This window comes from Macaca mulatta, chromosome 3, assembly GCF_049350105.2.
Source record: "Macaca mulatta isolate MMU2019108-1 chromosome 3, T2T-MMU8v2.0, whole genome shotgun sequence".
Taxonomy (NCBI): Eukaryota; Metazoa; Chordata; class Mammalia; order Primates; family Cercopithecidae; genus Macaca; species Macaca mulatta.
The window spans coordinates 179,527,779-179,550,936 of record NC_133408.1 but is presented as its reverse complement, the minus strand read 5'-3'; the positions used below and the strand labels follow the sequence as shown (position 1 = coordinate 179,550,936).

At 48.1% G+C, this 23,158-nt stretch overlaps 1 protein-coding gene and 1 long non-coding RNA gene across 10 annotated transcripts in view; both read left to right on the top strand.

Moving 5' to 3' along the window:
• Positions 1-23,158, top strand: part of HIPK2 (homeodomain interacting protein kinase 2) — a 220,197-nt gene that overhangs the window by 63,576 nt on the left and 133,463 nt on the right. The window lies entirely within an intron of this gene.
• LOC144339989 (uncharacterized) lies at positions 347-21,244 on the top strand. Its single transcript, XR_013415644.1, has 2 exons — positions 347-6,632; positions 8,004-21,244. It is a non-coding gene; the product is annotated as an uncharacterized LOC144339989 (long non-coding RNA).

The window sequence follows — 23,158 nt, the reverse complement described above, 5'->3', positions numbered from 1 at the left end:
TCCCTGGGAGAGCAACAGCCCGTCCGCTCCGGTCCCCAGATGCCCTCCCACCTTCCACCCCGTCTCCTTTCATCCTAATCCTGAGTCACACAGGAGGTTTTGAGGCCTCTCCACCTATGCTGTTTCTGTCTTCCCTCTTCCCTTTAGGAGACATTTCCTGAGTTAGAGCAGCTCTCTGCAAGCCTCTTCTCTGCCCTGCCTTGAGGATTCCTTTCCTACTCATTTCCTATGTGCAGGAAAGGTCTCTGCTGGCCTGTGCTTTCGCCACCAGGCCCTGTGTGGACAGACAGGTCTACTGCTGCCCCTCCACTTCCTCTCCACTCCCTCCTCCTGACCATGCTATCCACTCTCTGCCCGCTGGCCCCAGAGCCAATGGCAGGGAGAAGTAAGCCCAGGGCAGGAGCCCCCAAGAAAGGTGGGCACCTCCTTGTGTCCAGAGGAGAAAGATGGGCAATGGTTGAGTGAATCTGGAGGTTTGGGTGCCCGGTACCGATAGCACATGTTCTCTGTAGAGAGTGCCTGGGCCTCTGAAAGCCAGCTCTGGTGGCCATGCTGGGTACCAGCCCCTCTGGGGTCTCGCTGGTGCTGTGCTGGCTCTCCGTTACCCCACACGGGAGGCCATTGTGCCACTTCATATTTAGGTTGGTAAATTCAGCATGCCAAAGGCTGGCTCTTTCTAGTTCTTGGCCTGAATTCAGGGTGAAGAGCCCCTGACTTGGCTGCTAGGGCTTTTATTTAGTTCATCTGAATTGCTGCATTATGAACACATACCAGTGTTATTAAAATGTACTAAAAGCTAGCATGGCAACTTGTAAAAAGACTTCAACAAACTCTGTTTAAAAGGCAGCACATCCTTAGAGCAAAACTTAGTGAATCAAGTAAGCTGAATTGGGGATTCTTAAGACCCGCTTGTCATCTTGCCTTCTGGTGCCCACAGGACACTTCCTGCCCATCCCCTTGGACTCTGCAGTTTTTCTTTGCTTTCCTGCCTGGTGCTGGTGCCTCTAGTGCTGAGGAGACAGGCCGCAAAATCAGGGATCCTAGCTCAGGAAGCCTGCGGCAGCAGTAGGAGGTTGCCTGTGAGGGCTGGGGAGGGCTGACTCCTTCACCTGGACTCATGGCGATCCTCTCCTGCCCCACTCTGTGGGTGAGATCAGGCCTTTTGGATGCCTCTGGTGGGTGTGGCAGGCTGGTTTGCTGGCCATTCCTGGGGCCCTCAGGAGCCCTCTTCTCCCCACTTCGTGACAGGCACAGTCACATCTGGCCCCTGTATCCCCACATCCCTCTGAAGGACCCTCTGCTTAGTTGTGATAGCATCCTCTTTTCACCCCTGAAATCACCATTGCCTAAAATTCTGAGCAGCAAGGCCTCTGCCTCCTTTCTGTGGTCACCTTCAGGCCCTCGCGTCAGCCTGCCTATGTCCATCCCTGGTTCCAAGGATACGGTTAGCAGGAAAGGCAGCCTCTCTTCTGCCTGAAATGAGGCTTCATTTCTAAGTTGGCTCAATGTTCTGTTTCTCCCTCAGGCCTTGTCTGAGCCCTGCAGTGGTTTGCCACCATATAGATCGATCCGAGTTTTCGAGGACAGTCTCTAGTGCTCTGCCTTTGTTTGTCCCAGCTGTGTGGGACAGCCAGCTCTAGGCCACGTTTATCAAGTTGATTTTCCTGATGGCTTTGCCTCTTATTAGGAAAGAGAGGGGACAAGAAAAGCTCTTTAATTGTCCATCGTTAAGGCCCGTGTCCCAGAAGGAAGATGCTTTCAGCTGCATCTGCATCTTGAGAGAATGGCTGTGTTTGAGCCACCTGGGCTGGGGAAGTCATTGCATGCCGTGCATCCAGCCTCCCGGCAGGTTGGCCTTCATCCTGCAGGTGGTGGGTGGGGACTTTCTCCCCTCGGCCCCCTGTATCTGAGCGGGGCACATTATCATCCCAGGACATCTGACTTTCAAAAGGTAGAGTACTTATGTGTCCCTCTGTCATTTTACATGGGACTGGGCTAAGTGTCTCATCCCACCATTGTCCCCGCCTAGTGACACAGAAATGGTGTGAGACAAGGATATGTTATCCTCGCCTGGGGGACTTGGCAAAGGAGGTGGTGTCCCCAGAGCCAACTATTTTCCCCAGCTCTCAGGCATGTGCCTGGCTGCAGTGGCTGTTGGTATTCTGTGAGGCAAGCCCACTGGTGTGTTTTTCAGGAAACAAAGGCTGCTTTTTAAGTTTTTTTCTTGAGTCTGAAGCAGGGGTATTCCCTTCCAACTCAAAGGTCGGTTATGTAGTGAACTGTCAGCTGCCCGGGTTCTCAGGTTTTACTGTGCACAGGAATCACCTGGAGAGGTTGCTGGGAACAGATTCTCCCTGGGAGTGCCCTGGGAGAAAGTCCACACCCACCACCACCGAGACTTGCCTCAGAGAACTGGAGGTGAGCCAGGCAGGGGGTCTTAGGACCAGTCTTTGAGAAACACTATTCTGAGGGACAGAGGGATTTTCTTAATGGTGTCACCGTTCAGGTATTCACACCCAAAAGAACAGAGTTGTAGGTAGTCGTTGCTTTTATTACTTCACCTTGGGCGCCCCTGCCCTTTCCTTATTTAATTCTACATTGATGCCAGTTCATTTTGTTTGTTAATTTTTTCATTTTTTCTTTTTTTTTTGGAGCAAGCAGTAAATTGGTACTGGGGTATTTCCATTATCAGCAAAACCAGCAAACTAAAAATAAGACCAAATATTAAACTCCACTTTCAGGAAAAACACAAACAAAAACACATGCCATTCAGGTAAAGAGTAATCAGTGATTAAAATATATGCATTTTTTTTGGTTTCTGCTCTGGATTATTCAAAATATTCTTGTCTAGACTTTTTTGAAACACGTAAGACTGTTACCAGGACCCAAAAATTGAACATGAAAAATAGCAAATAATCCACTTTTTCAGAATAATCTAACGTTTTTCTTTTTTTTTTTGAGACAGAGTCTCGCTCTGTCGCCCAGCCTGGAGTGCAGTGGCGCAATCTCAACTCACTGCAAGCTCTGCCTCCCGGGCTCACCCCATTCTTCTGCGTCAGCCTCCTGAGTAGCTGGGACTACAGGCGCCCATGACCACGCCCAGATAATTGTTTTGTATTTTTAGTAGAGATGGGGTTTCACCGTGTTAGCCAGGATAGTCTCGATCTCCTGACCCACCTGCCTCGGCCTCCTGATCCACCTGCCTCAGCCTCCCAAAATACTGGGATTACAGGCGTGAGCCACTGCGCCCGGCTTTTTTATTTGTCTGATTCTTTGGGGTGCAGACACTGTCTTCAAGTTGATTTCATGGTGGTTTTAGGTGGGAGTATGTATTATTCCATTCTTGCATTGCTGTAAAGAGCTACCTGTGACTGGGTAATTTATTTTAAAAAAGGTTTAATTGACTCACAGTTCTGCAGGGTGTATAGGAAGCATGGCTGGGAGGCCTCAGGAAACTTACAATCATGGAGGAAGGTAAAGGGGAAGCAGGCACGTCTTACATGGCTGGAGAAAGAGGAAGAGAGAGGTGGGTTAGGTGCCACATGATTTTAAACAACCAAATCTCATGAGAACTCACTATCACAAAAACAGCAAGGGGGAAGTGTGCCCCCATGACCCAGTCACCTTTCACCAGGCCCCTCCTCCAACATTGGAGATCACAGTTCAACATGAGATTTGGATAGGGACACAGATCCAAACCGTATCAGGGTGGAGATTAATTTTCAGTTCAATTCATCAGACATTCATTACTGAGTGTCCCGTAGTAGATACATGCTCCAGAGTGCAGAGGGTAAGGCATGATCCCTAATCTTGCAGAGTTCACAGTCTCTTTGAGGAGATGGAAAACACAAACCCACTGCCAACACTGTAATTCTGATGCTTCAATATTTTAAATGTTTGGTCATTCAACAGAGATTTATTGTGAACCTACTGTGTGCCAGACTCTAGGGAAACAATGATGAGCAAAGCCAGTTCAAGAAATTAAAAGTCAGTGAAAGATTTTGCAAGATGGGTTAATAGGGAAGTTAACATGAGATAGGGATGGGGAAGACTAGGGGTCGTGGAGACTGGAATAAATAAGGGAAGATGGGAGAAATGATGGTGACTCCTTAGACATTGACACCTGGCGGGAGTCGAAGGCCTGTACCCGTGAGTGAAGCCTGACAATAGAGAGTTTTGAATACAGGCTTGAGGGGCTTGGGTTGAGCCAAAGTGCCAGTGCTGAGAGCCATTGTAAATTCTTGAACAAAGGAGAAGTTTAATGAAAATTAATGATGGTATAAATCAATTGGAATGGCAAAGAAAAAAAAAAGTTGTGGGCATGTGGGGAGAGCCAGAGGCTAGGAGACAACTGTTGTTACTCAGGAATGAAGGGACGAGGCCCTAGATTATAATGGGGGGTTCTACCCGCCTCATAGTATGAATGTGGACATTGTTAGTGCATTTAGCTTTTCCGATGGTTTGATTGCAGAATTGACTTAGAGGGAATAGCTTTTTGTTTGTTTTGCTTTCTTTTGTTTAATGACCTTGCTGTCTCTAAGGCTCACTTCTGAAGCTCCAATCTTTCAGAGCCTAGTTTCAAATCCCACCACTGCTATAAAGAAACAGGCTCTGAAAGGAGAGACAAGAGACCTTAGAACCAGTCCTAGCCCTGCCCCAAGCTAACTGTGTTCCACTGAGTCATGGTCAGTAGAATGTCAGCTGTGACTGTCCACACTCCTCCATCTGGATCCCATTATGACCAGGGCCTGTGTTTACGAGGCGGTTGGCCAGAATTGGTGGTTCAGTCTGTGGCCAGGGAGCAGTTTTCTCTCCTGTGGGCTGACCTTGGCCTCATTAGCTGAAACTGGGAACCCTCCATGATCCCCTGATCAACAGAGAACAGGGCATATTCTAAAATGCCATGCCCTGGGCTGGAAATGTCAGTCATTTCAAAAAAGGGGCATAGCTTTATAAAGCCATAAATATAAGTCATTTCAAAAATTGCATAGCTTATGCAGATTATAGCGTATAGAAAGTGACTGACTAGAAGTTAGGTTTGATTGAAAACAGGGGCCCTGAAAGCCAAGTGCATCGCAGGCATGAACTTTTAAAATTAATTTGTCTTTTACTAATAGAAACAACAGGAGAAGGTTCTAGTTTGCACTTGAAGGTATGAAGTGAAATATTCAACCCACTGACAACTTCATTTGCCCAGGCAGACTGTTATAAATACATATGTGTATGCGTTTCAGGTTGCAGCTTCTCTTCTGAAGAGAAGTAATCAATAAGTTATCTAGGCTGTTAGGTTATCTTCAAGTTTCCCTTATTCATCTCCGGGACCTTCAGCTGTTTGGTAAAATACTTTGCAATTAAAATTTCTCTTAATAAGTATTATTATATAATTATAAGTATGAAATAACTGGAATGCTCTGTGTATACTGCCCTGGTACTGCAGTCCCCTCTTCATGCACACACATATATGCACACACACAGACTCAGGTGACACAGTTTAAGCCTATGCATGACATGCAGGCATAGGTGTGCTTATGAGAACCATGGTGACCAAGAAGCTGACACTCAGCCCTCCATACAGAGCTACTGATAATGCACACACACCCACATGCCCACAAGGCACACACACCAAGCATGCGTGGACATGCAAGGGCACACGCACACACTTAAAGACATGAAAATACCCCAGTATCCCCAGAGACTAAGGGCCCGAGTGCAGAAGCGGTGTTCATGCCCTGGAAACTTGGCCCAGTTTTCTGCCTTGCCACAGAGCTGCCAAATACATGTCCCTAACCTGAGGACAGTAGGGCCAGAACTACTCTTGGGCTCAAGGTAGAGACCAGTCATTTTCCAAGTGGGATCTGAGTGCCCTCCTGCCCCATCATGACCCAGGGTACTTGCTGAAACAAACCTAATGAACCGGCCCTTTGGGGGTGGGGGCCAGGTGACATACATTTGGACAAGCTCTGCAGCAAATTCTTAAAAACACATACACAGTTTATTGAGGTATGATTTACCTACAGAAAGCTGCACATACTTAATATCCACGGCTTGATGGATTCGGGGCTAAGTATATACCCATGAAACCACCACAGCCTATGCCATAGGCATATCCATCACCTCCGAAAGTTTCCTCTGCCCTTTTTATTTATTTTATTATTATACTTTGAGAATTGTTGCTTGGATGGCATGGGCTCCAGAGTGCCAGCCTACAGGGCTGTGCTGTAGACCCTGTGGAGGTCAGAGGGTGCAGCCAGCATGACAGCCTGGCATCGAGCTGTCTGTCTGTTTCCCAAGTGGTTGAGAGCCCCTCTACAAGGCCCGTTTGTCAGATTCCCTGCGGTCAGACCCTTTATGCCCTCCGGGGGAAGGGGGGCAACAGAGGAGATCCAGAATAATTGGGGGGTACCGTAGGAGGGTTATGTGGGTTGGTGAACTGGCAAGCAGTGGGTGGTTCGGAGGGGGAAAGGCTGGAACTTGGTGGGAATGAGAAAGGTGAACAGCAGAAGAGACATGAACGTGCCTTCCTTCCTGCATGATTTACGATGGATCGCGCACTCACTGCCAAGGAGCTGCTGAACCCTCCCTGTAGCCACAGCTGGGTGTGGAGCTGTAACTCTCATGTATGCATCCAACAGGTAATTTTTTGAATTCCGAAGATGTGCCATACACTGTGTTGTGCTGAGGTCTCAAGATGTGAGTAGGAGTGCCCTCGGCTATGCAGTATCTGTCCCCAGTCTGCGATGGAAGAGGCTGTCCCAGGGTAGACAGCCAGCCCCCACTGTCCTGGCCCACCCTGGTCTCCCAGCTTGAACATCTCTCATTAATTGAGAAGGCGGACTTTGTCACCTTGAATCATTTTGCCAGTTCCTCCAGCTTTTAGAGCCACTAGCATGTCTGAGTCCTAGACGCTGCCCTGTGACAGCATGTCCCTGCGTTGCAGCAGTGCAAACAGGGCCACCCTTCTCTCGCTCACCAGTCTCCCCTGCAGGGTCTTATGGAGGGTGATCGAAGCCAGCAAACCCGAGGCCAGTGCCGGATGAGCCTCAGGGCTTTGCGGGTATTTGGCTTGTGGCCCTTGTTCCGGGACAGATTGAGATGGTGTTGTTATGGAAGCAACTGTCTTTCAGATTTCCCCAAGAGCAAGGGCCTGGGTGCAGATCGCCTGTTTGGGAGATGATTACAGGCATAAAGGAATCGGGACAGTGATGCTGAGAGGAGTAAGCCCCATGATCCTGGGCTGATATACACACAGGTCTCCATCCCGCCTCCGAGGAGCCTGCCCGAGGCCTCCAGGAATGTGCCTGGGAAGGGCCAGAGGCCGGGGCTCTGGTCACAGGGGTTGAGGGCTACCCCAGGGTGTTAACTCCCCTGTGTCTTTGCTTGGGCAGAGCTTGTGCCAGGACTGAGGGGGCTCGAGCAGGGTCAGAGGTGGCTTTGAAGCAGAAAAGCAAAGGGATGCAAGGTGCACTGGACTGAGGCCACAGTGTGGCTGAATCGGACAGAGTGTGAACCACAGTGTGCCGGGGCGTCACTCTTTGCCCTTCCCGCCAATCACATGTGTGGCATTTGTAAATGGAAAGGGAATAAAAGCAAAATGCCTTTATAGGCAAATCTGAGAACTCAGGCTAAGAATTCACAGTTGAGCTCTAAACGTTGTTTTGGAGGAGTTGGGGATCTCCACCTCCGGTGTGAGCAGGCAGGAGCCAGGCTGGGCTCTGAAGTAGAACTCTGGAGCAGGGGAGGGGCTGAAAGCCGAAATACAAGCTCGCCACAGCAACAGTGGAAGTAGGTGGAGCTCAGCTACTCTCTCCCATGTTTTCTCCCTTCATGCTTATTAAGTGTTGCAGACACCGTTTCCTAAGGCTCATCCGTGGAATGAATGAATGAATGACCAAATGCCTACATGGATGAATGAATGATATGAGCAGCCTCACATGCCTTGTAGCTTAGCTCATCCCGTCACCAGAAACCCTCGTGTGCCCAGTTTCTTGTCATCTTTCATACAGGAACTTTCACTGCTGCTTAAGTCCTGGGCCATGGCATCCAGCATCTCTGAACCCTGGATCACAAGGGCTGCCCGCATCCGCCTCTTGAGGAACATACACATCTCACCAAAAACATTTATTCCCTCCCATCTCGTCTTTCCACCTGTGTGAAGTTTAGATTTAAGGCCTGCAGACAGCTGATTCAGCTTCAAACGGATCAGTTCCCTGAAATCAGCCAACATCTGTCTTGTCCCATTATACCTTCACAGAAAATGAGAAGGGGCCAAACACAGCAAGACCTGGCTGAGTAACCTTGAGGATAGAAAGACAGCGTCATCCCCGGGGCCTCGTAACCTCCCATCTGCTTTTCTGTTTTTGAGGCTCTGTGGACATGCTGCTCACGTTCCTTGTAACTTTGTCTTCGTACGTAAGAGCTGCGTGAACAAAGGCTTTCTGGAGAGAATAAGAACAATCGTCAGCTGCTCAACCCATGCCTGGCACATAGTGAGCACTCCAGAAATGTTAGCTGCTTTTTTTTTCTACTAATCTTATCATCCTTGTTATTATTTGTATTATCATTACTATCATGCAGCAGGCAGAGCTGGATTTGAATTCCAGATCTGCTACTTTCCAGCTGTGTGACTCCAGGCAAGTTCCCAAACCTCTCTGAGGCTTTCCCTTTTAAGAGAAGATGAGGTTGGAAGGGACTGAATGAGATAGCTGCATGTGTTTAACTCACCCTCTGTCATGCCTGGCACACAGCAGCTCTGTCACGAATAAGCACCATGCTCCCCCACCCCGCCCCCCGCCCAGGTCCATGCTTCTGTGACAGCATGCATTTTCCTTGGCCTGGTGTCATCATTCATGATTTGTAAGCCGGGCATCCCCAGTATTCCCAAGCTTCTTGGGGCTGTGCATCATTTCTTTTTCATCTTATAGATGCCTGGAGGCCCAGCATCGTGTGTCAGACTCACTAGGACCCAAAGGAACAAGGGCCTGGATGTTGGGAATGTGGTCAGTGGGTTTCCTCTGGCACCAGGAAGGAACAGGGTCCAGCATTTGGGGAGAGAGGAGACACCTATTCCCGAGGCCAGAGGGAGGAGGACAGATCTTGGTTGCTGTGGGGAGGAAGGTGGGGGTGCACTTCCTGACTTGAGAGCTGCATCTCCAGGCTTCTCCTGCTGGCCCGGGAGCAACGCTGGAGTCCTGTGGTCTGAGGGTGGGGTGCAGGGGCCTCTGAGGAGAGTGGTGGGATGGGGCACTGGAGGCCTTGGGGGTTAAACTGCCTTTGACACCTGCTGATACCTCCTGCAGCCACGTGCATCACTATTGACATCACTAGGGTCAAAAAGCCAAGGCTGGAGTGATGCCAAAGAGCCTGTTTAAGACTCCCCTGAAGACAGAGCACGTCTGTGTGTATGGGGTGTGTGTTGGGTGTGCTTATGTATGGTGGGCGTGTGTATGGTGTGTATGTATGTGTTCACATGGGGTATGTATATGTTGGTGTGTGGGATGTGGGGGTGTGTTGGGGTGTGTGTGTGTTGAGTGTAGTGTGGGCACATGTAGCATGTGTTGGTGCTGTGTGTGTGTGTGTTGCGGGGTGTGTGTGTTGGGTATAGTGTGGGTGTGGGGGAGGTGTATGTGTTGGATATGCTGTGTGTTGGGTGTGGGGGGGGTGTGTGTGTGTGTGTTGGAGGGTGTGTGTGTTGGGTATAGTGTGGGTGTGGGGAGGTGTTTGTGTTGGGTGTAGTGTGTGTTGGGTGTTGTGTGTGTGTGTGTGTTGGAGGGTGTGTGTGTTGGGTATAGTGTGGGTGTGGGGAGGTGTTTGTGTTGGGTGTGGTGTGTTGGGTGTGGTGTGTGGTGTGTGTGTGTTGAGGGTGTGTATGTTGGGTATAGTGTGGGTGTGGGGGGTGTTTGTGTTGGGTGTAGTGTGTGTTGGGTGTGGTGTGTGTTGTGTGGTGTGTGTGTATTGGGGGTGTGTATGTTGAGTATAGTGTGGGTGTGGGGAAGGTGTTTGTGTTGGGTGTAGTTAGGGTTGGGTGTAGTGTGTGTTGTGTGTGGTGTGTGTGTGTGTGTGGTGTGGGGTATGTATGTTGGGTATAGTGTGGGTGTGGGGGAGGTGTATGTGTTGGATATGCTGTGTGTTGGGTGTGGGGGGTATGTGTGTGTGTGTTGGGGGTGTGTGTGTTGGGTATAGTGTGGGTGTGGGGGGGTGTATGTGTTGGGTGTAGTGTGTGTTGGGTGTGGTGTGTGTGTGTGGTGTGTGCTGAGGGTATGTATGTTGGGGATAGTGTGGCTGTGGGGAGGTGTTTGTGTTTGGTGTGGTGTGTGTGTTGGGTGTGGTGTGTGTGTTGGGGGTGTGTATGTTGGATAGTGTGGGTGTGGGGGGTGTATGTGTTGGATGTAGTGTGTGTTGTGTGTGGTGTGTGTGTTGGGTGTGTATGTTGGGTATAGTGTGGGTGTGGGAAGGTGTTTGTGTTGGATGTAATGTGTGTTGGGTGTGGTGTGTTGTGTGTGTTGGGGGTGTGTATGTTGGGTATAGTGTGGGTGTGGGGGAGGTGTTTGTGTTGGGTGTGGTGTGTGTGTGGTGTGGTGTGTGTTAGGGGTGTGTATGTTGGGTATAGTGTGGGTGTGGGGGAGGTGTTTGTGTTGGGTGTGGTGTGTGTTGGGGGTGTGTATGTTGGGTATAGTGTGGGTATGGGGGGGTGTACGTGTTTGGTGTGGTGTGGTGTGTGGTGTGTGTGTGTGTTAGGGGTGTGTATGTTGGGTATAGTGTGGGTGTGGTGTGGTGTGTGTTGGGTGTGGTGTGTGTTGGGTGTGGTGTGGTGTGTGTAGGGGGTATATATGTTGGGTATAGTATGGGTGTGGGGGTGTTTGTGTTGGGTGTAGTGTGTGGTGTGTGTGGTGTGTGTTGGGGTGTGTATATTGTGTAGTGTGGGTGTGGGGGAGGTGTTTGTGTTGGGTGTAGTGTGTGTTGGGTGTGGTGTGGGGTGTGTGGTGTGTCTTAGGGGTGTGTGAGTTGGGTATAGTGTGAGTGTGGGGGGTGTTTGTGTTGGGTGTAGTGTGTGTTGGTGTGGCGTGTGTGGTGTGTGTTGGGCATGTGTATGTTGGGTATAGTGGGTATAGTGTGGGTGTGGGGGAGGTGTATATGTTGGGTGTAGTGTGTGTTGGGTGTGGTGTGTGTTGGGTGTGGTGTCCGTTGGGGTGTGTATGTTGGATAGCGTGGGTGTGGGGTGGCATTTGTGTTGGGTGTAGTGTGTGTTGGGTGTAGTGTGTGTTGGGTGTGGTGTGGTGTGTGTGGTGTGTGTAGGGGTATGTATGTTGGGTATAGTGTGGGTGTGGGGAGGTGTTTGTGTTGGGTGTAGTGTGTGGTGTGGGTGTGTGGTGTGGGGTGTGTATGTTGTGTAGTGTGGGTGTGGGGGAGGTGTTTGTGTTGGGTGTAGTGTGTGTTGGGTGTGGTGTGGGGTGTGTGGTGTGTCTTGGGGGTGTGTGAGTTGGGTATAGTGTGAGTGTGGGGGGGTGTTTGTGTTGGGTGTAGTGTGTTGGTGTGTGATGTGTGTGGTGTGTGTTGGGCGTGTGTATGTTGGGTATAGTGGGTCTAGTGTGGGTGTGGGGGAGGTGTTTGTGTTGGGTGTGGTGTGTGTTGTGTATGTGTGTTGTGTGTGCTGGAGGGTGTGTATGTTGGGTACAGTGTGGGTGTGGGAGGGTGTTTGTGTTGGGTGTAGTGTGGGCATGTGTAGCATGTGTTGGGTGTGGTGTGTGTGTTGGGTACGTGTGCTGCTGCGTGTGTATCCAGTGGCAGCAGTGTATCCAGTGGCAGCATGGTGTTCCCTGTATTTAGATCCCCTTCTTTGTCCTAATTCTCATGACTGGGGAAGTGTCATCCCCAGTCACAGCCTTATATATGTGGACGTTGGCCATAAAAGTTCTTTGGCCAGAACACGAGGGAGAAACTGTTAGTGCCACTTCTTTGTCATCCTCTGACCTCCATGAAGGATTTCTTGTCCTCCTGTTTTTGTAAATTAGAACTTACATTGGCAAATAAAATGCACTAAGTACGAACCCCCAGAATATAAATAGATCTGGCACCAAGAGAGCCAGATGATGTCCGCACTTGTGAAAGTCAAACATTCACCCTGAGCAGCGTCGGAAGGTTTTAGGATGATGTGGCTGTTCTGTATTCTGAGTGTGGTGGTGGTGACACAAATCTATACATGGGCTAAAATTCATAGAACTTTATGTTTTTAAAATATTTAATTTTAAAATATTTTCAAATGATTTTAAATCTATTTACCCCTAACGACCTCTAGGGAAATTGTTGATAATATTAAACCCATAAGCCTTACCGTGCCTAATTTTTCTTCCTGTTTTTGTTTTGTTGTGCTGTGTTTGGGTTAAAATGATATCTTTGTTCATCCTGTCACAGGATGGCCAGGAGGGTAACCAGTCATTTCTGGAAACGGCTGGACAGGGGAACCTACGAAAACAACTCTAGGGCATAAACAGTTGCTGACGGCGGAAGCATTGACAGCGTGCAGTTTCTTTAGTTCATGTGCTGTTTTGTGTATGTGGTTCATCAACTTGTCTTCCAAAAATTAAGGACTGACTGCTAGAAACATAGAAGTGACGAACTATTACTGCTGAAATAGCAGGACTCTGCCAGTCCAGAGAGAAGGTGAAGCCTGAGTGGGGTTGTTGATCCAGCCTCCATGTGCCCAGGGGTCCTCCGTGTGCCCAGGGGTCCTCACCTTGCTTCTGACATGATTATTTACGCCCACGGCCTGCATGCCCATGCATGAGACATCATGGTTTTCCCTGTAATCGTTTTCTGAAAACCAGCTTTCCCCTGTGGCAACCCTCCCTCCTGAGGGCATTTTCAAGCTTACTATAGAGAAACAGCTGACTTGGCAGGAAAGGTCTCCCCCCAGCCTGCAGGGAGAGCACTGCCTTTGTCCTGGATGTCATGGGGTACCGTGTCCTCATTCTAAGTGCTGGGCCTCGGCGAGGGTCCCTGTGCCTGGAGTGGTCCTAGCAGCTTGACCCGGGATACGCACCCCAGTAACTGGGCTGTGGCCCAAGGCCACATGCTGGGCTCGGAGCCAGGATGCTTCCCTGTCTCCACAGATAGGGGTATTCACTTGTTTTTTTGGAGGAAATAAGAGGGTCAACAGCCTGTAAATGTCCTTCCATGGTGTCCTCTGCAGCTCAGAGCAGCCAGTGTAAGATGTGGGTTTTCAGGGCCACTCCTGGCAGCCAGAGGCCCCAGTATTTGCAGAGCTGAACTCACGATCAAGCTGCCCAGCCTCTCCTGCCGCTGTCTCGTGCCCCGGCCTGCGCTGCTGGAGTCCGGAGCAGCACTGGGAGGGACCGTCCTTCCTTGCTGTCAAAAGACACCTCCTAAAGTGTGTTCTTCTTTCTCTGTTTCTCCTGTGCTCCCTGCTTGGCTCCCACGTCCAGATCCCTAACCTGGGATTGGAAGGTCTGGGATTTGAAGTCCTACTGGGTAGCCCCAGCCTGCCCCTCTGCCACTCTCTCCTCATGTGGCCTCCGCACCAGCCTGACCTGCTCACTGTCTGTTCCAACCTGCATGGTGCCTTTGGCATAGGGTGCCTTCCCTGCCTCCCTTGGCCCCCAGGCCTCCAAACCTAGCCCTGCCCCATTCCCCTTGTGAAACTCAAGTGCCACCTTTGCCATAAGCAAAAGAGATGTCTCCCTCCTCTAAATATTTGCATTTAGTATAATCCATCTTCTTATTCATTTATCCATTTGATCCCCAAAGAAATGATACATTTCTTAGGCCCAGGGTCTGGCTCTTAGACCCAGGGAGAGAACCAAGGCTGATTTTATCCACTGGTTGTATGGTGAACATGAATGGCCTGCCACCCTTGGCCTAGACTAGGGTAGTGAGACTGAGAGACCTGGGTCTCAGCGTCCCGCCAGCTGTGCGAGTTGGGTAAGTCTCACCACCTCTCCGACATGACTTTCCCATGGCTCACTGGATGAGAGCTGACGTTCTAGGTGAGGGCTTTGGGAACGGGAAAGGTCTTGGTAAGTTTTAAGCCTCATGTCTAGCCTTATAGCCTCTTCATGTCCCGCAGGTAGCTGAGACTATAAATACATTATTATTTCTCACCGTGGACTCTCTGTCCCTGGCTTTTCCCTGTTCTTCTCCTCCTGCTACCTGTTTGTGTTTCTAAGGTTCTCAAACTAATCCAGGTGGACACGTCGGAAGTAGATAGGGAATCTCCAGACACCGCCCGACTTAGACACTGGGCACAAAGAGGAGAAATTCCAGCCTCTGGAGCGATGCCAGTTCACTGCTTTACCTTCCTCCATCAGGGCTGTCCTTGCAAGAAATGCATTCACGTGGCTCTCCGCAGGTCCCAGTTAGTTTGGTGCTGGCGCTGACAGAAACAGAAAGATTAAAGATAGATTTTCTCTGAGGAATGTGCTATTTTTTAATTTTTCCCAACTTTTTCTCTTTCTATTGCATGTCAAGGTTCGTATAGAAAGGTCTGTCTTTTCATTCTTCTCAGTGCTTGGCTTTGTAAAGTTTATTCTGCAAGTGATTTTGAATACCTACTATGTTCACAGCCCTGCAGAAGGAGGAGGCCGCTTTGGGTTTGAGGAATGTGCTGGGGCTTCTTTGGAGAGGGACCATCTCTTCTGGACACACCCCATTTGAGTGAGCGTAGGAACTGGAAGGCCCCGGAAAATGAGCCACAGTGCTGCCTGCGAGACTCGGTCCCACACGGACCAAAAGGGGAATTCTGCTGAGAAAGCTTCACGAGAGAAATGAACTGAGGAGAGGAAATATCATTTATAGGTTGACCAGAGTGGGAGGGTTAACTGTAAACGTGCAGATTTCAGAGACTACAGCGTGCATGTACACAAAGGAAATACCCATTTAAGAAGTTGGGTGCATGGCTCTCTATTTGAACTAAACGTGAGTTTGTATTGAAGCAGGCCTTTGCTGATGATGGTGACTCACGTTTTCTGAGTATTTCCAGGAACGGGCTTTTTGTGACTATCATCATAGCTCTGAGGGTAGCTCTTGCAGCCTTAATGTCCCCATCACGTAGGGTACTGTGTGGTCAGTGCCTGGCCCCGGGTCACCCGCATGTTGGTGACCACTACAACAGTACAGCCTCTGTGTCCCACTCTGTCTAGATGATTCCTGCTCCATTGCAGAAAGCAGGCATGTTGAGGGTCTCCAGGCTTGGTGTGCACAGCAGGAAACCCCCAGCTTCTCTAGAAAGGCCTGGCCTCAGGCACCCTCGAAAACACGTCTGATTTCAGCAGTCTCACGTCAGCCCTCCCCTCCCCCACCTGGCACAGGCGAGTGCGCTGCCCCCTAGAGAGCGCCACTGAGGATTTGTTTTCCTGTCCCGTTGGGAACCGCGTGCTTGGTTAGCACAGACGTCGTGTATCTGCATCACTGCTCAGTTCTGTCCAAGGCAATGATGCTGCTGACCTCTCTGCTCAGAGCAGCACTGCCCCTACTCCAGAATTAATGATTCAGTGCCCCAGGCAAAGGCGGTGTGGTGTGCAGCCACAGGAAGCACACGAGTTTTCCAGGGTGTGCCTCCCAGGAGGCACCTCTGTGCATTCACTCTGCGTACACCCCGTGTGCGCAGATTGTGGCCCAGTGCCGTGAGGGATTCAGACCTGGGGCAGCCTTGAATTGACCCTAAGAATGTCAATGGGAGGGATGCAGGTGACAGCCATGCCAGCTGGACAGCAGTCATCTCCTAAGATGACCAAAGGTGAAGGGTGAGGGGTTCTGCCATGGGAAAGGCCACCTTGTGCCTGGTGCAGAGGGACCCATGCTGGCTCCACCCTCCCCAGCTGCAGGCCCAGCCTTGCCTCCTGATAGCAGGGTGTACCTGAGGGGTTTACACTCTCCTGCTCCTTGGTGAGACTTCCCCTGGACAAAATGTAACTTCTTGCTGGGTTGGAGGCTGTAGAAGGCAGGTACATGTGGCCTAAGCATGGTCCTGTTCCCCAGGTGGTAGGGAAGAGGCGGGGAGGAAGCCTGTACATATTCATGTTATCCTCCTTTCCATCTAGCAAGCGAGACTCGCCACACTTAAATACTTTCCATTTCACCTGCACAGCGTGAGGATTGCTGAGTTTGTTTTGCCATAGAAATTGAACATTTCTAACGAAACATGACAACATTGCCTTTCTTAGCAGGTAGGAAGGGAGATCTTTTTAGGAGATGTACTCCCTGCGGCCCTGAGGAAATGAGATATTGCCCCGGGCTGGCGGGAGAGATGGCGAGTGCCACTCTCCAGTGTCTCCAGTGTTCTTGCTGCCCAAGCTACAGTGTGTTGGCAGCTGGCTGGGCCGCCCTCAGGAAAGCAGGTTGTTCGGATCCTGGTAGCTGTGGTGCTCGGTGCTCTGTGCTCTGCATGGGTCATCATTTTTGTTATTTATTATACCCGTCCTTCAAGGTCCTGCTCAGGTTTCGTTTCTCTATTCATCTTTCTTTGGACACTCTGCTCCTCTCTGCTGTAAGTTCTTGCTGCATGTAAAATCTGTGGTATAATATATACCTCCTTGCATTTGATGGAACTTTTGAGCTTTGGAACTTTTGTTCTATAGCTGTGTCCTGGGTGTTAGTCCTGGGCAAGGAGCTAGACTGGAACCCTTCTGGGTGTCTGTGCTGGTGATTAACATATTCTCTGTACTTGATGGGGGGGTGGGGTAAGGATTAGAGATTTCACAAGGCCTGTTAAAGGAAAGCTGTTATATAAATCCCCTAATCCTTTCATGAGCTACAAAGGTCAGTGTTAATGAAAATCATTTCAGGATTTTTTTCATAAATTATGTTTAAAATAACTTTTTCAGGAACCCTCTTACATTGTTGGTATGAATATAAAATGGTACAGCCACTGTAGAAAACAGTTTGGCAGTTCGTCAAAAACATAAGCATAGAATTGCCATATGATCACTGCAATTCCATTCCTAGGTATACACCCAAAAGAAGTGCAAACAGGGACTCGAACCAATACTTGTACGTGTATCTTCATAGCAACACTATTTACAACAGCCAAACAGTGGAAACAGCCCAAATGTCCATCAGTGGATGAATGTATAAGCAAATGGTGGTATAGACATACAATGGAATATGATTTCACCATATAAAGGAATGATGTACTAATATATGCTACAACATGAACATACATCCAAAATAATCATGCTAAGTGAAAGAAGGCATACACATATCATATGATACTCTTTATATGAAATACGCAGCATAGAAAAATCCATGAAGATGGCTGGACACAGTAGCTCATACCTATAACCCCAGCACTTTGGGAGGCCAAGATGTACAGAACACTTGAGGCCAGGAGTTCAAGACCAGCCTAGCCAACATAACAAAACCTCATCTACTTAAAAATACAAAAAACTAGCCAGGCATGGTGGCGTGCACCTGTAATCCTCAGGGGACTGAGGCACGAGAATCACTTGAGCCCAGGAGGCGGAGGTTGCAGTGAGCCAAGATCATGCCACTGCACTCCAGTCTGGGTGACAGCGCAAGGCTCTGTCTCAAAAAAAAAAAAAAAAAAAAATTCCATTAAGGCAGAATGCAGGTTGGTGGCTGGGAGGAGGGGATAATAGGAGAAATTCTTAATAGATAAGGGATTTTACTTCCAAGTGATGAAAATATTTTGGAACTAGATAGATGTGATGGTTTGTACAACATTATGAGTGATGAGTGTACTAAGTGCCACTGAGCTGTTCACTTTAAAAAGACGAGTTTTAATGCATGCAATTCACCTCAATAAATTATTTTTTCAACAGAAAAGGAAAAACAGCTTTTCAGGCTAAGTAGGAATGGGATGAGATTTTTACTAGGAACTGAGATTCAGGCCCTTTTTGGTTTATTTGTACGTGGGACCTCACATTGTTAGAGACGCCAGCTAGAATGCGAGGATCTTTGAGAGCCATGTTTGTGTCGTTGCCGTAGGAGCTGATTTTATAAATCCTAACAAAAGCAGATTTGCGAAGATGATTTATACTTTTCTGGCTGTAGGCTGGAACACTAAGGTAAATATTTTGTTTTCTCCTTCACTCGGAGAAAAAAGGAGCAGCTTTTCTGCAGCTCTGTCTGAGGCCCCAGCCACCTGTGTGTAAGCGGAGCTCGGCATTGCCCTGATGGACGTGGTGTTGTTATCTGAAGAACAGGTGTAGTGTGCACAGCGAGGCAGGAGGTGAAGTCAGACCAGCTGCCTCTGAGATGGTGCTCTCTCTGTCTTACAAGAAGGACGGAGGAGGCGAAAGGGGGAGTATTTTGTCTATGATATTTCAATAATTCTAAAGTATATGGTGTAGTTGGCTGTAGAGATGGTAAGCCTAAATAAAATTCCAGTTCTGCAACTGACTATCCATGTGTCCTTGGCGAGTTACTTAACTTTCTGCACCGCAGCTTTCTGACCCCTAAATTGGGGATCATAACGCTGTCTTATAAAGATTTTAAGGATTAGATGAAATCCACACATGCAGTGCCTGGCCCATGGAGATGCACAGAAACATTCACCTCTCTGAGGAGGCAATGCTCTGAAACATGTCACCTCTGAGTGTTGACGCCAGGGAAATGTGAGTGTTCTTTCAGCCTGTGTGACTCTTCCCGCTTTACCCTTTTCACCCCGCCCCCTTTACTTTTATGTCCCTTTCTTCGTGCTGCCATTTAGAGGAAGTGAAAAATATCTGGGTTTTGTTTTGTTTTATCATCAACTGTCTTCCCTAAGTAGAGAAGACTGCATTTTTCTTTTTCTACCTTTTTTTTTTTTTTTTTTTTTTGAGACGGGGTCTCATTTAGTCACCCTGGCTAAAGTATAGTGGTGTACTCGCAGCTCACTGCAACCTCGAACTCCTGACCTTAAGCCATCCCCCTGCCTCAGCCTCCCGAGTAGCTGGGACTACGGGTGTGTGTCACTGTGCCTTTCTAGTTTTAAAAATTTTTTGTAGAGATTGCCAGGGTGGGGGTTCTCACTGTGATGCCCAGACTGGTCTCAAACTCCTGGCCTCAAGTGATCCTCCTGTCTCCACCTCCCAAAGCACTGGGATTACAGATGATGAGCCACCCTGCCCAGCCAAGACTGCTTTTTTTCTCTTCCCATTGCTGGTTTGCCACATAGATATATTTCATTCTCACAGGCCTTTATATAAGAAAGAAATGTGCACATTACCCCTGTGTATTTACATAGTTGCGTCCCCCTCTCTACTGTCAACAAAATCACTGACCTTCAACAAACATCACGTTATCAATGGCTTTCCAGGTACCTTCTCTTTGCCTTGGTTTCCTTCTGTTCATCTACCGCACACTTTTTCTCCCTCTGACCAGTTCTCCCAAGTCTTAGACATTGATTAGAATGTCTATTCTTCCTCAAATTCTGATTTGTTAGTACCTTTCTTCCCCGCTTCCTTAATTCAGGAAACATTTATTGGACACCTGTTAGAGGCAAGGCAGGGTGCTATGATGAATCAGAACCAGGCCCTTCCCGCAAGGAGAGTCCAGTGCAGAGAATTAGACAGAAATCACTCTGATCACAGTTAAGCTGTGGGACAGGATTTTACTGAACTCTGGTTTTGTAGCCATTTCATCCCTGAGTCATGCGTCTTCCATAATTTTGGGTAATTTGTCCAAAACATCTTTTGCAGGTTATATTTTGGAACTATTATAAATCCCCCTTTCCTAAATTTTTGAGTGTGTGTTCTTTCTCCTCTTGGAAGTTTATATGAGTTTTAATGAACTGTTTGTTCTGTAAACCATTCCGTAGAGCAGTTCTGATTTGTTCTAATTCTTTGCTTTCCCCTGGCCTCTTGAAGAACTTTTTAATGTCCTCAAGCTCAAATATATCTACTTCTGTTCTCAAGTATAGAAGTTTCCTTCCCATGTAGCATTAATGTTGGGCAATCAGGTTGGCATTCTTGGCCTCATTTCCCAGTTCATGGTGGCCCCAAGAGATGGAGTGGCAAGGCCCTGAGCCTGTCTAACTAGCAGGTGGTGAAAGGCAGCCCCGGGCCACACAGTAGTCGTGCAGTTCCAGTGAGGCCTAACCCTCCATTGTGAGCTGCCCGCTGTGATGGTCACTTTGATGACAAGGACCACGGCTCCCTGAGAATCGGCCTGCAAGCAGCCTGCTCCTCTAATGATGGAACACATATGGCTGCTGGCAGTGGGAGACAGTATGAATATTAATAAACTATATTTCACTTTTATTACTTTTTCATTAGGTTTTCATGGAGATGGTGTTTGTGAGTGAAGTCCATGCACTGAGCTACAGACAGGCATTTTGTTTTCTTGACAAAATGGTGAACCTTGCAGCCAGAGGCAAGAGCATGTTTAGGAGCAGCTAGCTAGGAAAAATGCCAGTAAACATTAGCAGGCCATATCATACGGGGCGAGCCTGTGGATTTCTGTATTTTAACTGTTTTCTGAGGCAGGTAAATACCACAGGTTCAGCAGTTTTGCAGGATATTCCTCGTTTGACTGTTCCTTTTCTATTGTAATGTCTGCATGCAACTATTAGGCTGTTGCCCTGCCCCATAAGTGGTTCCCAGTCACCTGTCCTGGGGTTAACAGGCAAAGCCTGTTCTCCTGCCCACTCACTCTGCACCTTCCAGCACTCATCCTCCACCTTCCTCTGCTCACCTGACATCTTTCCACCAAACCAAAGCAGACACTACCTCCCGCATTTATCATAGCTGAGTGCCCATCTCTGTTTTGATGTGACTGTGGGCCATGCGCACAGGAATGAGCAGGCCACCAGGCAATGGCGGGCTTGTCTTGATCAGTGAACCTTGGCAGGTGGTGAGAACGCTTTGATACCCAGGCAGACCAGAACAGACTCCCCATGTAGTTCCAGAGACCAAAGGTGGATCTGGGCTGGGGCAGGAATGACCCCTCAGCATGACAGTGCCCCATGCCTTTGGTCCTGCCTTGGGAGGAGACACCTGTCGGAACTCTGAGCCGTGTGTTGCTGGGATACGTCATGATCATCGATCCAAGGTATCTTTGTGTTGGTGATGGGTGTCTGTCACTGGGCTGGGTGACAGAACCTTGCTCTGTTGATACATATCTGATGTCTTGTGGAGCATTTAAGGACACACATGTCTCTGGCAGAATGGAGCATGGCAGACTGTGAGAGTTACAGGAGGATGGATTAAAGTTCATCCGTTTATTTCATGAGTCATAAAGAGCCGATGAATTTTTGCTAATTCGAAGTGTGTCTGTTTCAGCCAGGTCAAAAGAGAAATCTGAGAGAAACCTTCTGTACTGAGTAATGCAGACCCTTCAGACTTAACCTTTCTTGATGATTTATTGAATAGGAAAAAAAAAGTATATTTCTGCTTTTGCAGTTCCAAGTTTCTTCTCAGTTTAGAATTAATCACTTCAAGGAAAGACTGCACTCTTTATGCACATAGAAGTGGCTTGTTTTTAGAGTTGGATTATCACTCCTTTCATGCATTCAGTTTGCAGCAAGCATTTCTTGAGTGCCTACTGCCTGCTGGATACTGCATTTTAGTATCTGATAAATGCATATGTTTTTAGAAATGTTTACCTGAGTCACACATTATTGGATAATAAAGATATCATGTGTATATAAATTTTCCAAGTGACTAAAACTTACCCATTTCAACACCATACTTAAAATGTTTTGTTTTGTTTTGTTTTTCTGGACAGAAATTTAACAGGAAGACATCATAGCATCCCACACCTTCTGATACAGAGTAGAGGACAAAGGGGAATGAATGGTACTGGCATTTTAATAAGCATCTGCTAAAGGCCAGAGGCCTACATTTAATCTTTGGGACAACTCCCCATTTAGTGGGTGAGAAAACTGAGTCTGAGGAAGCCAACTGCCAAGTGGCACAAGGCTAGAAGTAGTGCTGCTGGGATTTGAACCAGGTGTGTCTGACCCCCAGACACACGTTTCTTCCACCAAGTGGTGCTCTCTCTCCAACTGAACCCCTTCCTAATCCCTTGGAGTTGTTATGAACGTGATGAAATGTGTTCAAACACAGACATGCACTTAGATGCTCTATTTAGATGTTTAATTATCTTTGCTTCAGTTAAAAGGCTCCTTGTATCTGTGTTCATTCAGTTAAAATTCTAACTCTAGCTGCCATTTATTAAGTGCCAATTATATGCAAGGAATTTTACATGCATTATCTCTGTTCTTCACAAGGTATTTTTTCCATTCTGTGGATGAGGAAACAAGCTCAAGGAGGTCAAATAACTTGCCCCAAATCCTATAATTACTAAGTGATAGAGCCTTTGGAGTCTTTCTGCCTCTAAAACCTTTGCATCTTCTCACTGTGGTTGGTCTCTGTTCCTCTCAGGGTTGGGAACTGTTGTCAGTATGCCAGCCCCTTCCTGCAGTGGCTGTCTCCTGTTCTAATGTCATGTTCCCATCTCTTCATGACCGCAGAATCAAGTCACCAAACCTGTTGGAGGTAATGGAAAAAATATTGGCATAGAAACCAAACGACCTGGCTTCTAGCCCCAAGCTGGGCATGTGACCTTAAACAAGCCCTTGGCTCCTGGAATTGAGAGCCTTACTTCTTTCCTGCCTGGGATGGGCATTTGTCACGAATGTGTGAGAATCTGCATATGCTCCACCCACATAATGGGTACAGACGAAATTATGTTTGAGACATAAGCATGTAACTTTTTTTCTGATGCATATAGATGCTATTGTGATTAATAAATTGGAAAATGTGGCTTGGCTACTGTGGCTTTTTGGTATTTTGTATTTTCTCAATTGGAAGATAATAACAATGCAATTACTATCATGTGGGATCTAACCATTCCCCCACCCCCAGTTCTACAGATGAGGATAGAAACCCACTTCATGTCAGGGAGCCACGGTCACCCCTCTCTGTACACAGGAAAAGAACGTGTCCTGCTCCCTTAGTAGGATTGCTGTGCAAGTCTAGGATGTGGGAACATAGTGCAGGGTATACAGAGCTAGCTCTATACCTTTGACCTTGGCATTAAGCAGGCTCTCAGGGAGGGCCTGACGCCCTCTCTGTAGCCAGTGTGCATGAGCTTTATGCACGGATTTTACAACATCTATTTTCGGTGCTCAAAGGCCTTTTTGAGTTCACTTCCAGGTTCTGGATTATGTTCTAGGTAGTTGCTGGTGCCAAATGAAAATGAG